This window comes from Oryx dammah, unplaced genomic scaffold (assembly GCF_014754425.2).
Source record: "Oryx dammah isolate SB20612 unplaced genomic scaffold, SCBI_Odam_1.1 HiC_scaffold_27, whole genome shotgun sequence".
NCBI classification, from domain to species: Eukaryota; Metazoa; Chordata; class Mammalia; order Artiodactyla; family Bovidae; genus Oryx; species Oryx dammah.
In genome coordinates, this window is record NW_024070211.1 from 57,709,662 (window position 1) to 57,728,174 (window position 18,513).

Consider the following 18,513-nt stretch of genomic DNA (forward strand, 5'->3'; position numbering starts at 1 on the left):
CACTTCATGTTCATTTGTTTAGTATCACTATACTTATTTCATTCTTCTTGCTATTACAGTTACATGTCTTTTGTTTGTTTGTTTAATCTTGATTCTGGAATCCAGGAGATCTGACACAGCATGGGTCCTAACATCATTTTCTCATTTGATCCAAAAAGTATCTCCTGAGACTTCCTGGTGGCAGAAATATGCTTTCAGAGAACTTGACAAACTACTGTGTTTTGCAGACTTGTTTTTCCACCGTCTACTCATCTGAAAGAACTGAGCACAGACCTTGTTTTATTCACATTTAAACCCATAAGACCAAACAGAATTCCTTACAGCATGCAAATGCTCAATAAATAGTGATGAATGAATGAATGAATAGAGGTTGGAAGTTTAACGAAATGTTATTTACTGAATTCAGTTTAGAAATTCAGTAAAAGTCAAGAAGTGCTTTTGAATACTCATGTTGTACAAATGAAATTTACTATGTATTGAAAACTAAAAATTACAATTCTAAGTTAGTTAGAATTCTCTTACTTTTTGAAATAGTTTATTGTGGAAAATTATAGTATTGCTTCATCAAAAGCTGTTAAAAATATGAACAATATTAGGGCTTGATTTCACCAACAAAATGTTATTTATCTTGAAAATAGAAAAGTATTGTCTAGATCTCAATTTTTACATCAATTTTTTTTTTATAAAATGAAAGTCTACAGTGCTAGAATATTTATTATTATATATTTATATCAGATATAAATGATTTATACTACACATTTTCAACAGTAGCTCAAAACTTTATTAATAAAATGTACTCCCTACATCAATATTATTATGAAACTTATCTTACATATTTGTATAATCATAATTTATACCTTTGCTCAATGAAATTGTGGGATTTTCTTGTGGCTCAGCTGGTAAAGAATCTGCCTGCAATGTGGGAGACCTGGGTTCAATCCCTGGGTTAGGAAGATCCCCTGGAGGAGGGAAAGTCTACCCACTCCAGTATTCTGGCCTGGAGAATTCCATGGACTGTATAGCCTGTGGGGTCACAGAGAGGACAGGACTGAGCAACTTTCACTTTTCAATGAAATTGTAGACAAAGTATATTAAATATACTTTTGGTATTTATGATATCAACAAATTAATGGGTGATTTAGTTATATAAAAAAAGGAATTACTTCAAGCCCATGATTAAAAGACTACTGATGTCTAGTTACACTTAGAAATAATTTTCAGTTTGAAACAATGTATCAGAGTTGGGGAATGTAGCTAAGTGTTAAAGACAAGTGAAGAAAGAAAGTGACACTTGACAATGCCAGCTACGATGCATTTGCCCAAGTAGAACAACATTAGAGCAGCTGAAAATGGGTGCATACGTATCACTACCATGAATTATGGTAGGCGGATTGGATATATGTCCTTGTTTGCCTCAGCATTATCCTTTATACAATAATCACTGTTCTTCCTCCTCCCACATTTGTTGCTGATGTTTTCCTGAACGATAAGATGGGAGTTTGCTTCACAATTCCATTGGTCCTCAAGGCATTCCACATTCATTCTTTCAGCAAACTTCCACTTGCAAAGTCTTGCATGGAAGAAATAGGAGAGGCCAGGTTGTACACCCAGGTAAAGGAAGTAGACATTATATACTGAAAACGATGTCCTTTCATTGGTGGAGGTACCATCAGCATTAAGTTATTTTCTCTCTTTCATCTTGCATTTCCCCATGGAACATTATGGACAGAGAGGCATCAATGAATCTGTTTCAATTCTTTAAGATATCTAGCTCATAATGTACAATAAAAATATGTTTGTGTTTCCCCCAAGAAGATGAAAATATTTTCTTCACCTTTCTTTACAGAAAACACATTTCAAACTCAATGGCTCAATGGAAAAGACTTCTGTGGATCGTATCATAGATCCAAAAAAGCAATATAGAAAACACTGATCCATTTATAATATAATACAGTTTATTTAATAGGGGTATGAGTCATATTTTCATACCAAGTATAAAGAGATGTGACAGTTTGAGACAGATTCCTCAAAGCTGATGCTAAGAAAATTTCTGTGAGAACAAATGCTTCTTTAATCACTTCTCTTCTTGTACTGGAGATATGCTTGCATAATAAAAATGTTAAAGTTGACAAAACTGAAATTCAACTAGAGATAGAATAGAAACTTTCACTTGACACGGTGGGTATTATGGACTTGTGGGATTTCTTTTTTTTTTTTTTTACTTTGCCAACCTCTCTTCCCTACTGTCATCTTTCCTAATAAAATTAGAAATGAAAAATGTCATTTCCTTCTCCATTGCTCCCTTCCAAAACTCCCAGAATTATACCCCAAATTCCCATAACTTTACTTACCTGGAGAAGTAGTCACTAAAACTAAAAGTTAAAAATCCTAATGAATAATAAAAATGCTAATAAAGCACATCTTACCTTTCAGTTCCACCTAGTTCTATCAGTTCAGTTCAGTCGCTCAGTCGTGTCCGACTCTTTACGACCCCATAAATCACAGCACGCCAGGCCTCCCTGTCCATCACCATCTTCCGGAGTTGACTCAAACTCACATCCATCGAGTCCGTGATGCCATCCAGCCATCTCATCCTCGGTCGTCCCCTTCTCCTCCTGCCCCCAATCCCTCCCAGCATCAGAGACTTTGCCAATGAGTCAGCTTTTCTCATGAGCTGGCCAAAGTACTGGAGCTTCAGCTTTAGCATCATTCCTTCCAAAGAAATCCCAGGGCTGATCTCCTTCAGAATGGACTGGATGGATCTCCTTGCAGTCCAAGGGACTCTCAAGAGTCTTCTACAACACCACACTTCAAAAGCATCAATTCATCGGTGCTCAGGCTTCTTCACAGTCCAACTCTCATATCCATACATGACCACAGGAAAAACCATAGCCTTAACTAGACGGACATTAGTCGGCAAAGTAATGTCTCTGCTTTTGAATATACTATCTAGGTTAGTCATAACTTTTCTTCCAAGGAGTAAGCGTCTTTTAATTTCATGGCTGCAGTCACCATCTGCAGTGATTTTGGAGCCCCCCAAAATAAATTCTGAAACTGTTTCCACTGTTTCCCCATCTATTTCCCATGAAGTGATGGGACCAGATGCCATAATTTTCGTTTTCTGAATGTTGAGCTTTAAGCCAACTTTTTCGCTCTCCTCTTTCACTTTCACCAAGAGGTTTTTGGGTTCCTCTTCCCTTTCTGCCATCAGGGTGGGGTCATCTGCATATCTGAGGTTATTGAGATTTCTCCTGGCAATCTTAATTCCAGCTTGTGTTTCTTCCAGTCCAGTGTTTCTCATGATGTACTCTGCATAGAATTTAAATAAGAAGGGTGACAATATACAGCCTTGATGTACTCCTTTTCTGATTTGGAACCAGTCTGTTGTTCTATGTCCAGTTCTAACTGTTGTTTCCTGACCTGCATACACATTTCTCAAGAGGCAGGTTAGGTGGTCTGGCATTCCCATCTCTTTCAGAATTTTCCACAGTTTCTTGTGATCCACACAGTCAAAGGCTTTGGCATAGTCAATAAAGCAGAAATAGATGTTTTTCTGGAACTCTCTTGCTTTTTTGATGATCCAGCGGATGTTGGCAATTTGATCTCTGGTTCCTCTGCCTTTTCTAAAACCAGTTGAACATCAGGAAGTTCACGGTTCACATATTGCTGAAGCCTGGCTTGGAGAAAGGCTAGCATGTGAGATAAGTGCAATTGTGCGGTAGTTTGAGCATTCTTTGGCATTGCCTTTCTTTGGAATTGGAATGAAAACTGACTTTTTCCAGTCCTGTGGCCACTGCTGAGTTTTCCAAATTTGCTGTCATATTGAGTGCAGCACTTTCACAGCATCTTCTTTCAGGATTTGAAACAGCTCAAGTGGAATTTCATCATCTCCACTAGCTTTGTTAAAGTGATGCTTTCTAAGGCCCACTTGACTTCACTTTCCAAGAGGTCTGGCTCTAGATTAGTGATCTCATCATCATGATTATCTGGGTCATGAAGACATTTTTTGGACAGTTCTTCCGTGTATTCTTGCCACCTCTTCTTAATATCTTCTGCTTCTGTTAGGTCCAGACTATTTCTGTCCGTTATCTAGCCCATCTTTGCATGAAATGTTCCCTTGGTATCTTTAATTTTCTTGAAGAGATCTCTAGTCTTTCCCATTCTGTTCTTTTCCTCTATTTCCTTGCATTGATCACTGAAGAAGGCTTTCTTATCTCTTCTTGCTATTCTTTGGAATTCTGCATTCAGATGCTCATATCTTTCCTTTTCTCCTTTGCTTTTCACCTCTCTTCTTTTCACAGCTAGTTGTAAGGGCTCCCCAGACAGCCATTTTGCTTTTTTGCATTTCTTTTCCATGAGGATGGTCTCAATCCCTGTCTCCTGTACAATGTCTCATTCCATAGTTCATCAGGCACTCTATCTGTCAGATCTAGGCCCTTAAGTCTATTTCTCACTTCCACTGTATAATCATAAGGGATTTGATTTAGGTAATACCTGAATGGTCTAGCAGTTTTCCCTAGTTTCTTCAATTTAAGTCTGTATTTGGTAATAAGGAGTTCATGATCTGAGCCACAGTCAGCTCCTGGTCTTGTTTTTGTTGACTGTATAGAGCTTCTCCATCCTTGGCTGCAGAGAATATAATCAATCTGATTTCGGTGTTGACCATCTGGTGATTTCCATGTGTAGTGTCTTCTCTTGTGTTGTTGGAAGAGGGAGTTTGCTACGACCAGTGCATTTTCTTGGCAAACTCTATTAGTCTTTGCCCTGCTTCATTCCACATTCCAAGGCCAAATTTGCCTGTTACTCCAGGTGTTTCTTGATACAACAGGCCATAACTTTGATTTACCAGATAACTAAAGAGATACTTGTTTTTAAACAGGAATATGACCATAGAAGGGATTTCCCTGGTGGTTCAGAAGATAAAGAGTCTGTCTGCACTGTCAGAGACACAGTGAGTTGGGAAGACCCCCTGGAGAAGGAAATGGCAACCCAAAATTCCATGGACAGAGAAAACTGAGCCTACAGTTTGTGGGGTCACAAAGAATGGGACACGACTGAGCGTCTTCACTCTTTCCCTCCATGACAACAGAATTGGCTACAATGAGACCATGACATTAGGTCTTAGGCTGAACTGAGGGGCAGGGAACACTATTATTAGCCCTTGAGTTTCTGAGTAACCTTGAGTAAGTCACTGAAGTTCTATGTCAATTTCTTTAAACCTAAATGAAAGGCTTTTGCTAGATATACAACATTTTTTTCTAGGTATACAATTACAGGTTCAAAGTGAGTGTTGAAGGTAGAAAAATAATCTAAGAATTTTGCTAACCTTATAAATGTATCACCAAAATTCCAGGTAATTTCAAACTCTCAGCAATGTCTTCTTTGAAAATAAGAGGGCATTCATGAGTGTTGTGAGTAAAACATGATTTGGATGAAGAATCTTTCATAGACACAGCTGAGGAAAAGAGTCATTTTTGCAGAACACATTATCATTTAAATTATTTTCCATTGTCACATCAAAATTACCCATTAAAAATGTTAAAAAAAAAAAAACTGAGCAGAAAGGAGCTAACTCTGAGAATTCCTGGTATTTCTTTTGACTTGAAAATTTGTATTACTATGCTAAGCTTATGATTGAATAGCTTTCAAATTGCCTTTTTAAAAATTGTTTGAATATCTTTGTAAAACAATTCCCACCTTGAATTTTTAGGTGCTTTCACTACTTTAAATATGACACAATTGAATATATCTATGAAATAGAAACAGACTTACAGACTTATATAACATTACTTGTGCCAAAGGGGGATGGAGGGGTGGGGGAAGGATGGATTGGGAGTTTAGGATTAAAAAAAAAATGTAAACTATTTTATATAGAATGAATAAACAACAAGGTCCTACTGTATAACATGGGGAACTATTCAATACCCTGTGATAAAGCATAATCAAAAAGAATGTGAAAAAGAATACATATATAAGATTAGCCAAAAAGGACATTCTGGTGAACTTACACAAAAATTCAAATGAAATTTTTGGCCAAATATATATATATATATATATATATATATATATAAACTAAATTTGTATATATATAAAACTAAATCACTTTGCTATACAGCAGAAATTAATACAACATTGCAAATTAACTATATTTCATAATTTTTTTAAAGGTTTAAAGGTAGAAAATGAAAACCTCACATTTTCAAACTTCACTTTTATGATTAGGAAACTGTTCATGACAAATATTGTAAAATAAATATATATACTTATTAATTGTTTTACTGCTGATATTTATCAGTTGAATTCCAAAAAGAAAAAAACATTTTGAAGCAACCAGACTCCTTTTTATTCCTGCAAAGTGAACAAAAATATATCTTGGTTAATGGATCATTTGGATCAAGAATCTGGCCAAATTTAAACAAAGACATGAATGTAAGAGTGGTGTGACTGATTGGTTAATTCCGCTGCCTTTTCAGTTTGCTATATTAAAGTGATCACAAGAACTATCACCATTGTAGGGCAACAGCTGATTTTAAAACTTAATTTTACATCTACTTTTCAGCCCCATAATGCCTAAAGTTATCCTGAGCTCCAATAATCATCCCTGTCGTTCCTGCTGATTGATTTTTTAATCCTGGATTAATAGAAATTGGGGATTAGAATGATGACAGTAGAAATCAGAGCTGATGCTTCATGCCTTTGAAGAAGCCAATGGAAAATTACAATTTATTTGAACTTTTGTATTTATGTCTTTATGAAATTTGAGAAGCAGTGGCTCAAAGCAGATCAGATGAGAAAAATCCTTTATTTCTTAAAAACAAAACAAAACAGTGCTTGCAGATTGTCCAGCTGTTATTAAAGAGGAAACTCAGAGACAACAGTGAAAATATTCACTAATCAGTCTGACTGTGAAATGCTCTTGATAGATTAGGTTGGACAAGAGCAAGAGAAACTTGCTGAGAGAAAGGCCAGGGTCTAGTACACTTGCCTGGAAAATCCCATGGACGGAGGAGCCTGGTGGGCTGCAGTCCATGGGGTCGCTAAGAGTCGGACACGACTGAGTGACTTCACTTTCACGCATTGGAGAAGGAAATGGCAACCCACTCCAGTGTTCTTGCCTGGAGAATCCCAGGGACTGGGGAGCCTGGTGGGCTGCCTTCTATGGGGTCGCACAGAGTCGGACACGACTGAGGCGATGCAGCAGCAGCAGAGGCTTGAAGAAGCCAATACAATGTTAAAATGAGAACTCAGCTGAGCACAACCCTCCTGCAGGGAGAGGTGTCTGCCTAAGACTGACAGATAAGCTTATGTGAACAAACAGTCCCTCAATATACCATTTAGTTTTAACAAATATTCCCCCCGCAAGCTTTGCTGAATAAACTTTCTTTTAATTATTCTCACCTTTTGGGTTACTCAGTTTTGTTCATCAAAAGGTGTGAAACAACAAAATATAAAATAAGACCTAAAAATAAACATAAGCAGTGTTGCATCTATCCATTTCAATAAGTATATGTGGTTGAATATATAATTAATTTGTATATCCCATTTTATTGTCAAGAATTATAAAGACACAGGCCTTTCTATTTTAAAACTAAATGTCTTGGAGGCTCAGAACAACACCCTGCAAGGATGTTTTCCTTCCATCTTCAAAATCTTTGCTTTGATTTAAAATTGCCCTTGAGACAGCTATCAGAGGATTCAGCCGTGGTCAGAATACAGGGAAAAGGGGAAAAAGGAGACTGCTTTCACCTCATGTTGGAACTTTTCCCAAGGCAGTTACACTCCCTACCACAAAGTGTCAGTAGTGAAAACCAGACAATTCCGCCCTAATGGATTCCGGGGTCACCATGTCCAAAGTCAAGCTTCTCTTTACACTGCGGATGTAAATGGAGCAGCCTGAGAACCCCACTGTCATGAGCTCTAGGGACATATCAACATATTGGTATCCTGATTCAGTAAAAGTGCTCTGAAGAAATAAGACAGCTACTACCTTGCAGAAAGAGGTATTCTTTCTTCCCAGAGAGCTTTTGCTAAACCATGAATGCTCAAACTACCACACAATTGCACTCATCTCACATGCTAGTAAAGTAATGCTCAAAATTCTCCAAGCCAGGCTTCAGCAATATGTGAACCGTGAACTTCCTGATGTTCAAGCTGGTTTTAGAAAAGGCACAGGAACCAGAAATCAAATTGTCAACATCCGCTGGATCATGGAAAAAGCAAGAGCGTTCCAGAAAAACATCTATTTCTGCTTTATTGACTATGCCAAAGCCTTTGACTGTGTGGATCACAAGAAACTGTGGAAAATTCTGAAAGAGATGGGAATACCAGACCACCTGACCTGCCTCTTGAGAAACCTATATGCAGGTCAGGAAGCAACAGTTAGAACTGGACATGGAACAACAGACTGGTTCCAAATAGGAAAAGGAGTACATCAAGGCTGTATACTGTCACCCTGCTTATTTAACTTCTATGCAGAGTACATCATAAGAAACGCTGGACTGGAAGAAGCACAAGCTGGAATCAAGATTGCCAGGAGAAATATCAATAACCTCAGATATGCAGATGACACCACCCTGATGGCAGAAAGTGAAGAGGAACTAAAAAGCCTCTTGATGAAAGTGAAAGAGGAGAGTGAAAAAGTTGGCTTAAAGCTCAACATTCAGAAAATGAAGATCATGGCATCTGGTCTCATCACTTCATGGGAACTAGATGGGGAAATAGTGGAAACAGTGTCAGACTTTATTTTGGGGGGCTCAAAACCACTGCAGATGGTGACTTCAGCCATGAAATTAAAAGATGCTTACTCCTTGGATGGAAAGTTATGACCAACCTAGATAGCATATTGAAAAGCAGAGACATTACTATGTCAACAAAGGTCCATCTAGTCAAGGCTATGGTTTTTCCTGTGGTCATGTATGGATGTGAGAGTTGGACTGTGAAGAAAATTGAGCACTGAAGAAGTGATGCTTTTGAACTGTGGTGTTGGAGAAGACTGTTGAGAGTCCCTTGGACTGCAAGGAGATCCAACTAGTCCATTCTGAAGGAGATCAGCCCTGGGTGTTCTTTGGAAGGAATGATGCTAAAGCTGAAACTCCAGTACTTTGGCCACCTCATGTGAAGAGTTGACTCACTAGAAAAGATTCTGATGCTGGGAAGCATTGGGGGCAGGAGGAGAAGGGGACGACAGAGGATGAGATGGCTGGATGGCATCACTGACTCGATAGACATGAGTGTGAGTGAGCTCCAGGAGTTAGTGATGGACATGGAGGCCTGGTGTGCTGAGATTCACAGGGTGGCAAAGAGTCGGACACGACTGAGCGACTGAACTGAACTGAACTGATTCACCAGGTGCTTGATATAGTAGCTTTATATAGCTAATTTAAATAATAGCAATCATTATTATAGTTTATTATATAAATTTTTCTTTATGCTAGAGTAATTAGTACAATTTACATATGTTAGTTTAATCTTACAACACTAGGAAATTAATGCCATGGCTCTGACAAGAGACTAAGGCACATAGAGGTCTGTGATTTGTCCACAGCCATGCTGCCTGTAGCACAAGAGCTCGGATTAAAGCCCAGTCCATCTGACACTACTCACCATGCACTTCTCCATACAAGGCAATTCTCTCAGCTACTGTACAGGCACCCCACCCCCCAACCAAGCTGACTGTGGGGGGGTTTATGGACCCTAACATGGAGAAAGCCCCTCAAACTCTCAGACCCCCAATGCCCAGCTCTGTTTTAACTTGAAACAGTGGGCGTTTTCAGCGTGCCACTTTGAGAGTAACTTCTAGTCACTCGTATTCAGTGTTTTCCATTTTTAGGAAGTTGGAAGGACAACAGGTTTTCATCCCTTTGCAGTTAGGGGTGCTCCCAGGACAGGTTCTAGTTGGGACTGAAAGACCTTTTGTTTGTTCAGGCTGAAACATTTCCAAATGATGCAACTTTAGCATGTCTTTCATACCATTGCCCTGTCATCACTTCCAAGATGAGTGGCAAAAATGCAGTGGGAAACAACTCATAAAGCACTATTTAAAAATAAATAGATAAACCAATAAAATAAACTGTTCAGAATATCTAAATAGACATTTCTCCAAAGAACACATGCAGATGGCCAAGAGGTACGTGAAAAGATGCTCAACATCACTCATTATTAGAGACATGCATATAAAAACTACAATGAGGTATCACCCCACACCACTCAGAATGGCCATCATCAAGAAATCTACAAATAATAAATTCTGGAGAAGGTGTAGTGAAAAGGGAACCCTCCTGCACTGGTGATGGGACCCCATGGACTTTCCAGTCCATGGAATTTTCGAGGCCAGAATACTGGAGTGTGTAGCCATTCCCTTCTCCAGGGGATCTTCCCAACCCATGGATTGAATCCAGGTCTCCCTTATTGCAGGCAGATTCTTTACCAATTGAGCCAAGGAAGCCCAAGAACACTGAGGTGGATAGCCTATCCCTTCTCCAGCAGATCTCCCAAACCCAGGAATTGAACCGGGGTCTCCTGCATTGCAGGTGGATTCTTTACCAACTGAGTTCTCAGGAAATCCATATGTGAAACTGATAACTAGTGGGAACCTACTGTATAGTACAGGGAGCTCAGCTCAGTGCTCTATTGTGACCTAGATGGATGAGATGGGAGTATAGAAGAGACGTCCAAGAAAGAGGGGATATGTGTATATGTATATATATTTATATATACAGCTGTTTCACTTTGTTGTAGGGCATAAAATGACACAACACTTTTAAGCAATTATATCCCTATTAAAAAAATAAAAACACAGTGGAACCTCATCAGTCAAGGAGGCTGAATGAGTGTGTGGAGCCCAGCTTCTGACTCCATCCCCACTTCCCCACTAAATCATAATGGAAAATGGACCTAAAAATAAAGAAGTCTTAAATGTGCTATGAGATCTTGTTTAGTTTAGTTTAGTTTAGTTTAGTTTTGCTTTTGCTTTTTTTTTTTTTTCATTTAACCTATTTTAACTCATAGAGGAGTTTCATGTGCAAACTCAGACAGATTTTAGCAATTCCCCACTCTCTCCATGACCACCTGTGGGAAAACCTGAAGGCAAATTTTTGGCCAACTTGGAAGGAAGATAAAAAGGAGTTCACTACCATAAACAGACGAAGAAATAGGAAGGTGGGTTCTGGAAAGAATATGGCTGAAGAAACTAAGAAGATGGAAAGACTGCCCTTTAATAAAGGGGCCAGAGAGCTAAGACACTGTCAGACATGAACCTGGTCTGACTTGAATGAAACCAATCTCCTTATTTAGATTATATCTAAGACCACTGGCAAAGAACACTGCAGTGATGTCTGCTTGTGAAAGCATGGCAAAACTAGATAGCCAATGGACTCCAGTCACAACCAAGAGAGCAAGACTCCCTCTGCCCATGAACATAGACATCAGGTCAGCACCCTTGCTTGTCAAGTGCTCTCAGATCCAATTCTTTTCTTTCATTTAAAATCACTTATTAGATTCATGGAGAAATATTTTTCAAAAAAGGAATTATACTGTAAACACTGTTCCTTGCTTTATTTTTTAACTTAATTATCTATGTAAGAGATCTTGTATATTGGTTAAATTGGAACGGTTTAATAATATTTCATTGTATTTATGTATCATAATTTTAGAGTTTTTTTTTTTTTTTAATTCAGGTTTCCAAGTTTTTGCTGTGACTGAAGTTGCTGCAGTGGACATCTCTTATATATTAAATTGGTAAAAGTGTGTAAGATGAATTGGAAAAATGCATCCCTTAGCTGCTGGGCCAAAGTATATATGCTTTTTTATTTTTAAAGACATTGGCAAATTGCCCTCTGGAAATTTTGTGCCAGTTTATACTCCCATCAACTTTTATGAGAAGTCTTGTCTCTCCACACACAGTCTGGTATTGGGAATCATTAAACTTTTCTCATTTTTATTTCTCTGACAGAAAATCCTTATTTTATTGTTCTGACTTTTATTCCTTTTGTATTTTGCTGCTGATGCCAAAAATCTTTTTATATGCTCATTGGACATTGTTCTGTACATGGTAAACTGTTTATATTTTTTGCTCATTTTTAAATCTGAGGTGGCAATATTTTTTCTTATTGATTTATATAATTTATTTTTAATTAATGAAATTAATATTTTATATATCATATTATGATTACAAATTTCAACTTGGTTTTCATTCTTTTCAATTGGTTAACATTGTTTTGTGTCATAAATATATTTGAAAGATAATATAGTACTACATGTTAGCCTATCTAGATATGAGTTACAGTTCTACTGCTTTACTACCAATGTGATATTAGGCAAGTTATCTAACCTATCCATGCCTCAATTTTCTCATCTATAAAATGGGTATAATAAGTTAACCTACTTATAGGGCTTGATGAGGATAAATAAGTTTATACCTGTAAAATTGTTGCATGATATATAACTTATGATAATTTTATGTTAACTCTCTTTTATTTTTCTTTCTCCTATGGTAAAATATATCAATATTTTCCTTTATAGATTTAGGATAATCAGTTTTGCTTAGAAATCAGAAAGTTTTTCACATAAATTTTAAAAGCAAGTAACATGAACTAATAAGTAGATCTTGATAAACTTGGCCTGTGAATTTATCCAAGATTAATTACATAATTAAATCTAAGTGCACCTCTGGGATATATGATATCTCAGCAACTTGGGATGTTTTAGAATTTGCAAAAATGTTAAAGAAAAATGTGAAAATTGATAAGAACTATACAGTCCCAGTGATTGTGTGTGTGTATGTGTGTGTCCTGAGTCTCCCACTTCTAAACTGTATTTGGAATGTGTAAAATACCATCTTGCCCAAGATGTTATTCACATACTTGGTCTCAAGTACTAAAGGTAAAAGGGCTGGACTTCTTGGAGAGGATTTTGTTATTTTTCCTTCTAAGGGAGGAATGCTGCTGAGACATGCCCTTTAGTGTCCCACACATTCACCTCTGGAATGTGGAAGCTGTCTTATGCAGTCAGATGATTTATATAAGACATTCATGAAGGGCATAATTTGCACACCCATGCCAAGAGTTCCTAGAAAGGCAGTATCTGAGTTATATGTCTAAGACAGAGTGTAAATATCTAGCAGGGAAGCGTCTATCTGGTAGACTTGTGTCTACCAACATGAATAGATCATGCCAAGATCTAAGGAAAATTCCCTGGTCCCTAGGTGGACAAACTTTAACCAGAGGTGTAATAGAGGTGTTTAAAGCTCTTTCTGTTCAGAAAAGATTGGTTCATGGAAAGGGCACGACCGAGTGTATTGTCAATGTGGCTAGATAAGCTTTTAAATTCTGTTAAACTTCCAAAGTGGAAGCATAAGCCCCTCTTCTCCCCTTTCTCCCAGCGCCACATGTTTCTTTAAGTAGCATGGACTTGAAAGTTGAGATAAAACTAGACTTGCTGTCTGGTTCTATCATTTAACTCTGAGTATCCTTACTTTTAAATGTAGATGTTAACATGAAACAATCATGATTATTAATGAAATTAACCTATAGAGGTGACATATATGAATGACATAACTTTTGTTTACCTACTAATGATTTTGCTATTGTCATTAATTACTCTCTTCAAAATAAAAGTTGATCACACCACAGATGTAGAATAGTGAGAGCTTTATTCTCATGCTATATTTACGTGTTTTAGAGGAGTCATAACCAGGTCACAATTTTATTACAGGGAAATCGCATGTCTTTGCCATCTTCAGGAAAATATGAGAATTTTCTAGCATACAGAGAGAACAGCATTGAGACTTGACAAGTCCTTTGTCTGAGCCCTCATCCTGACCTGACTCTTTGCTAACATGCCACCTACATCTATAACAGAAAGTCAAGTGTCTGGAAAGGACTGTTCCCTGAAACTGTTGTGCTCAGTCTTTTATTTTTCAATTTTTAAAATAATTTTTATTGGAGTGTTGCAGTGATAATTTCAGTTGTACAGCAAAGTGAAACAACTATGCATGTATATATAAACATATATCTCCACTCTTTTTAAGATTCTTTTCCCATATAGGTCATTACAGACTTTTGAGTAGAGTTTCCTGTGCTATACAATCCTTTGAATGCTACATTTAGAAAGCACTCCTTGAGAGGTGTGCTTAAATCACTTTACAGTGATATGGTGTAAGAATATGGAAATTGACAGAGACAGTCTTTGGATAAAATCTCAAAACTTGCAGTAATTGATTTAACAACTATATATTGAGTGTGTACTATGTCCTTAGCTCTGTGCTAAGCTTTGTCACTGACTGACTTTGTGATGGTGAGTAATTTAAAAACTATACCTATATAAAACTATAACATTTATATAATAGTATATAGTATGTGCTCATTAAATGTTAAGCAGATGTCATTTATACCATATGTGCACACATACATAATGATATATTTTAAAGTACTTAACACTGAAGTCATCTGCAGTATGTGTTGTATACATGTAGATTCAGTTTTTAATCTACTGAATATTAATGTGCTATCAGCCGCCTACATGGTAGGACTTTCAAAGATGACTATAAGTCTTTATGTACAAAGCAATCTCACTATTAGCATGACAAGGTACTTACAAGTTCTAACAAAGTATTATTCTTAACTCACTATGACTACTCTACTTGGAAATCATAGATTGACAGGACAAATTGGAGAAGGGTTTGATAAGAATATTGGAAAATGAAATTCTATAAGATAAGGGCAAGTGAAAAAGAGCTAATATGTTCAAAATAACTCTCCCAGGCACTTATTAGATATTTGCAAACTTGACTCTCATAAAACCTTATAAAATGGATAGTATCTCTATTTTTCATAAGAGAAAAATGAAGCTTAGATAAGTTATAAGCTTTGCTCAAGATTACACAGCTAATAAAAGGCTCTGATGGAATTTAATAAGGTTTGTTCATTTAAAATCTAACAAGTTTGTATGCAATTGAAAGTGGTAAAAAAAAAACTTTTTCTCAAACAAAATAAAATATGAGAATAACAGAAAAAAAAGATCAAGTAGGGAAAAAGTATTGTCTAAGGTCAGAGAACTTGTTCTGCTTGGTGAGAATGTGTATGCATAGGGTGGTTTCTGCTGTAGAATGTGACGATTTTAAATGGCTTATTTACTGTAGAATCAGGACTTCCTAGAAGAGTGTTATGAACAAAAATAATTAATGAGAAAAAAGCAATAATAAGCTGAGAAACAATGCAGAGAAGATTTTGGAAAAAGAAAAGAATAATACAAGGAAGGCACTTACCTTAGGGCTAAGAGACAGATTCAGACAGCTGACTATAATTTGGTGACCAAAAATCATTGTATATAAGAAGTCTAGTTGAAAGTAACTCTTGCCAACACAAACCAAAGTTTAATGAAGATGTTTTGATGCTAGATTTAGTTTAGGGCTCACTATGGTGTATAACACATTTACCAGGATTCTCAAAGATTTTCTGAACAAATGCAGATGACTCAGAAGGACATCTCTGGTGCTGTTACATGTGTGGGGGAGACAGAACAAGCAACCACTGCAAATTTCTGTCTGTAAAGTGGTTGAGGAGACCATGAGGGCATCTCACCCTAAAGACTCTGGAAGAAACTGAGGAAAAGGGTGGTCAAGATGAGGATCAAGGCAAATTGGACTAGCAAAAGTTCAGGAAGTTGACAAATTATGCCCATACAAAAACCTGGACACTAACGTTTATAACAGCTTTATTAACAATCACCAAAGACAGGAACCGATCAAGATGTCTTTCAATGGAATTAACATATTGAGCTACAATTATACAATGGAATATTTTCAGAGATAAAAAGAAATCAGCTATTGAGTCACAAACAGACATGGATGATTCTTAAATGCTTATGCTAAGTGAAAAAAAAAAAAGAAAAGGCTACATACTGTAACTGCATGATTCCAAATATAGGACATTCTGGAAAGCAATAGCAGTAAAGGTAAAGCTATAGCAGTGGATGAAAAGGCAAAATTATAGTGATTGACAGGAGTTTGAGGAGTGAGGAGGAAGCTTGATTGGTAAAATGCAGGGGAATTTTTAGAGTGATAACATTTTTCTGTATGATACTATAGTTATATGACATATGCACTTGTCAAAATCAATAGAACTTTAGAGCAAAAGGTGAACCTCAATGCATGCCCAAAATATTAGAGGTAAGGAAATCTCAGGATAGAATACAAAATATAAGAAAGTAATTTCACTGTATTACAAAAGTATGAAACAACCTCTCGGAATGGAGTAGGTGGGGAAGATGCTCATCTAAATAAATTTGGATATAAGTTGAATCTGTAAATCTAAAGATAGAAGAAACTATATATAGCATTGTCAGTAGGGCTTCCTTCATGGCTCAGATGGTAAAGAATCTGCTTACAACGCAGGACACCTAGGTTCAATCCCTGGGTTGGAAAGATCCTCTGGAGAAAGAAATAGCAACCCACTCCAGTATTCTTGCCTGGAGAATTCCATGGACAGAGGAGCCTGATGGGCTACAGTCAATTGGTTTGGAAAGAGTCAGACATGACTGAGTGAATAACACTTTTCTTCTTCCCTCTGGATAAGGGAACTCTTTATTATTTTTTAATAAAGCATTGAATATTTATTCTGTAATAACACATACAGGAAAATATTCTGAAAAAGATTGTATACATATATACATACAACATCAAACAAAATTCCAGTAGTCATTTTTTTCCCAGAAATCAATAAGCTAATGGTAAAGTTTCTATGGAAAAATTAAACACCTTCTAATAGCCAAAACAATAATGAAAAAAGCAATAAAATTGGAGGAATCACACAGGCTGATCCCATGACTTACTATCAGTTCAGTTCATTTCAGTTCAGTCGCTCAGTCGTGTCCAACTCTTTGCAACCCCATAAATCACAGCACGCCAGGCCTCCCTGTCCCTCACCAACTCCCGGAGTTCACTCAGACTCACGTCCATCGAGTCCGTGATGCCATCCAGCCATCTCATCCTCTGTCGTCCCCTTCTCGTCCTGCCCACAAGCCCTCCCAGCATCAGAGTCTTTCCCAATAAGTCAGCTCTTCGCATGAGGTGGTCAAAGTACTGGAGTTTCAGCCTTAGCATCATTCCTTCCAAAGAAATCCCAGGGCTGATCTCCTTCAGAATGGATTGGTTGGATCTCCTTGCAGTCCAAGAGACTCTCAAAGAGTCTTCTCCAACACCACAGCTCAAAAGCATCAATTCTTCTGCACTCTGCCTTCTTCACAGACCAACTCTCACATCCATACATGACCACAGGAAAAACCATAGCCATGACTAGACGGACATTAGTCGGCAAAGTAATGTCTCTGCTTTTGAATATACTAACTAGGTTGGTCATAAATTTTCTTCCAAGGAGTAAGCGTTTTTTAATTTCATGGCTGCAGTCACCATCTGCAGTGATTTTGGAGCACCAAAAAATTAAATTCTGAAACTGTTTCCACTGTTTTCTCATCTATTTGCCATGAAGTGATGGGACCGGATGGCATAATCTTCGTTTTCTGAATGTTGAGCTTTAAGCCAACTTTTTCACTCTCCTCTTTCACTTTCATCAAGAGGCTTTTTAGCTCCTCTTCACTTTTTGCCATAAGGGTGGTGTCATCTGCATATCTGAGGTTATTGAGATTTCTCCCAGCAATCTTGATTCCAGCTTGTGCTTCTTCCAGCCCAGCATTTCTCATGATGTACTCTGCATAGAAGTTAAATAAGCAGGGTGACAATATACAGCCTTGACATACTGCTTTTCCTATTTGGAACCAGTCCGTTTTTCCATGTCCAGTTCTAACTGCTGCTTCCTGACCTGCATACAGATTTCTCAAGAAGCAGTTTAGGTGGTCTGGTATTCCCATCTCTTTCAGAATTTTCCACAGTTTGGCAGAAATATATGTTTTTCTGGAACTCTCTTGCTTTTTTGATGATCCAGTGGATGTTGGCAATTTGATCTCTGGTTCCCCTGCCTTTTCTAAAACCAGCTTGAACATCAGGGAGCTCACGGTTCATGTATTGCTGAAGCCTGGCTTGGAGAATTTTGAGCATTACTTTACTAGCATGTGAGATGAGTGCAATTGTGCAGTAGTTTGAGCTTTCTTTGGCATTGCCTTTCTTTGGGATTGGAATGGAAACGAACCTTTTCCAGTCCTGTGGCCACTGCTGAGTTTTCCAAATTTGCTGGCATATTGAGTGCAGCACTTTCACAGCATCATCTTTCAGGATTTGAAACAGCTCAACTGGAATTCCATCACCTCCACTAGCTTTGTTTGTAGTGATGCTTTCCAAGGCCCACTTGACTTCACATTCCAGGATGTCTGGCTCTAGATTAGTGATCACACCATCATGATAATCTGGATCGTGAAGATCTTTTTTGTACTGTTCTTCTGTGTATTCTTGCCACCTCTTCTTAATATCTTCTGCTTCTGTTAGGTCCAGACCATTTCTGTCCTTTATTGAGCCCATCTTTGCATCAAATGTTCCCTTGGTATCTCTGATTTTCTTGAAGAGAT